We start from the raw sequence: 2,960 nt of genomic DNA, 5'->3' as shown, positions 1-2,960 counted from the left end.
TACAGAATGACCGGTGTTAAACAACATAAAGAAAAGACATTCAGAGAATTGCTTTTTCATTTTATTTTAGAGACAAGTGATGCAGTTACATTGTGAAAATGGAAAAGCATTTCTAGTATCGACATTTATTTTTAATTATAAGTCACATACACTTCCATACCTCTGCTGTTGAGATCTCACAGGACTGGTGAGATACAGAAAAGTTTCAAACAAGAGTGGAAATATCGATAACTGCGGGCCGGTATCGATCTGATACCAACTTGTGATTGATACTATTGGTATTTTGGATTGATCCCCCCCCCAGCACTCTCACTACATACGTTTTCCGTATTTACACGGATGAAAATTGGCCATAGGTGAAAATACACTGAAAAAGTGAAACAATTTGTTGTCTTTTACATGACATTTTCACAGATATATCACAAATTAACAGAATTAAAACAGTGGAAGAAGTACGAATAAGCCACGAAAAGAACGCGTAAACCCGAGCGTCATTGAATTTCTTCACTTTGAAGAAATCACTTGGCGTCAGCACTATGGACAGCTCCTGTGATGTTTTTGTTTTAATAATATATTGGATTCCTCTGGTCTGCACTAGTTCTTAGTCAGCTGCTAGGCGCTAGTCAAGGCAGCAGCTGGTGGTTCCCAACTCCGTAATTTTAGCATATGTGCAATAAAAGTAATACATGCAAGAAAAGTACGTTAGACATACATTGAACGGTCCTGAAAGCCACAAATTTGCGTATCCAACTTGAAAAAATTACCTACGATTGCATAGTATTTACCTAATAGTTGCGAATAAACTTTGTAAATTACACATGAACTGTATAATTCTTAACCAACAATTTTAATCATCTCAAAACCGAATTCTTGTAAAGACCCGAAACCTTTGATGGACATCTGCACACATCAATGAATGACAAACACACAAACACTTTTGAGTTACGTAGATTACGGATCTATCACAAAAAATACGTACACAATCCACAAATTGTATTTAGCAGCAGTGTGACACGGTGTTAATCTTGTACATTTCAACATATAACTCTAAAAATTTACAATTTTATTCTTGTGAAATATTGACTTTTCTCACTCATCCTTTTAAAACTTTATTCTTGTTTTTTTATTTTTTTATTCATATTTTTATTTAATGATTATTTAGTGAATCATTCTTTTGGTGGTTCTTTTACTCCTTAGAAAATACTAAACACAAAAATGTAAAAAATAAAAAAAAATTAAAAAACCTTTTAAAGCAAAAACAAACAAAAAAAGATGAATCAAAAAACTGTCCAACACAGGAAAATGTGTTTTCTCTGACAAAACATCAACAAAGTAAGCTTTGTGAAAAGATAACAGAACATGGTTGTATTTATAGTGCCAGAGTGGATTTTAAGGTGTTACACGGGTTAGCTTGACCTCTCGCACAACAGCAGCCCACATTGCCATCTCATAATTGTGTGTCATGTTTGCTTTTTAGACACCTGGAAATATGAACCTATTACCTGTTTTCCTGCTGGACCTGACTGCAAAAAAAACACAATACGTGTGAAAATGTTTCTTTTTCTTGCACATCTCAGGTGATGCATTACATGCAAGTCCAGCACATTTGTGATCCGATCTTGTGTCCGATCTGGATCATACAGGGTTAGTCAAAAGGGCAGAAAAAGTTCAAAGTGTTGCATTGAAACAGGAAGGTCTCATCTCAATGTGACGCTGCATCATTCGTCTAGCTTCTTGCAATCAAATTGCCTGGATAAGGCGAGTCTCCGCAGTGCCTTGGTAGCACTTTCCCCTCCTGACTTGCAGGGAATGAGCAGCGTTATTGCTCGACCTGCTTCCTCCAGAGGCATGCTAATGGAACTATTTGGCAGCTTGCCTCCGGAGGCAGGAGGGATGGACTTGTTTCACTTGATGTCAGTGTGGGGACCTGGAGGAGAGACGAGAATTACAGGTTGGCGTTCCTTCAATTGGCATGAGGGAGCAGGAGAAAAAAAAAAAGATACTGTGCAATATCTCACCCATTAGACAGAGAGCCAAACGTGTATTATTTGGGGGATTGCAGTTGTTCTATTATTTTGGGTGGCTTAAGGTTAAACCCCCAGCAGTGCTCCATGAACTCTGCTTCCCCCGGACACAAATAGCTGGTTTAGGTGGAACTCTGCCATCTGTTGCAGGTGAGCCGGGAGGCTGCATTTTCACCTCGGTAAAGAAACGGCCCTGATTTGTACTGTAATTAAAACATTGAGCACTAATAGCCCACACATATGGTCCTGAATGGTTGTTAGTGCCACCTCTCTGGAGCAAACAGCTGTGGGTGCTGATTACCGCCAATGGCCTTAAAATGACTTGCCAGGTTTTTTTTTTCTTTTAGGTTTTTTTTTTCACCTCGCCTCGATTGTTGCCCCAAAGGGGAGGAGTCGACCTTTTTTCAGCACGGACGACAACATTTCTGGAGATTTCTCATGAACAGTATTGGAAATGAGGTCCAGGTTATAGTTTAGTGAATGATCCACCATGAATGCTCATTTATGGGACTTTTGTTGGACTCAGGTGTGTTTGGTTGGCTGCACCAACACATTCTCACTACCAACTCGTCACATTTCGATGTTTGGTTAAAGACTCCTTCATGTCAAAAATGTACGTTTTGGGTGTCCCCAACTGGTTGTTTTTTTTTACATGTTACCACGTCCCCAGCCTCTGGGCCTCCTGGTCCTGGTATCTCATCCGGACCCAGTTTGCCCCTCGGTAAAGTGCTGGTACCACATCTGGTACTGCATACGGTATCATGTCCAGTACTGGTACTCAAACCTGGGACTAACAGCAGTTAGGGTTAGGGTACCAGTTTTTGACACGTCACGAGGACCAGTCCGTGACTGGTACTGTATCCCGAGGGCTGCAAACCCTTGATTTCCAGGGGTCCCCTACCTCCGGGCCACAAACCAGAACCGGTCAAGTACCGG

General features: G+C 40.5%; 1 long non-coding RNA gene across 1 annotated transcript in view; it reads right to left on the bottom strand.

Annotated features, from left to right (window-relative positions):
- Nucleotides 1-2,354: 2,354 nt before the first annotated feature.
- LOC118600271 overlaps nt 2,355-2,960 on the bottom strand; it is a 1,651-nt gene continuing 1,045 nt past the window's right edge. Inside the window, exon 2 of the long non-coding RNA XR_004949893.1 lies at nt 2,355-2,622. This is a non-coding gene — a long non-coding RNA (uncharacterized LOC118600271). The remainder of the gene's footprint in view (nt 2,623-2,960) is intronic.

The sequence above is a fragment of the Oryzias melastigma genome, linkage group LG20 (assembly GCF_002922805.2).
Source record: "Oryzias melastigma strain HK-1 linkage group LG20, ASM292280v2, whole genome shotgun sequence".
Classification (NCBI taxonomy): domain Eukaryota; kingdom Metazoa; phylum Chordata; class Actinopteri; order Beloniformes; family Adrianichthyidae; genus Oryzias; species Oryzias melastigma.
This window is presented reverse-complemented; position numbering and strand designations above follow the sequence as displayed.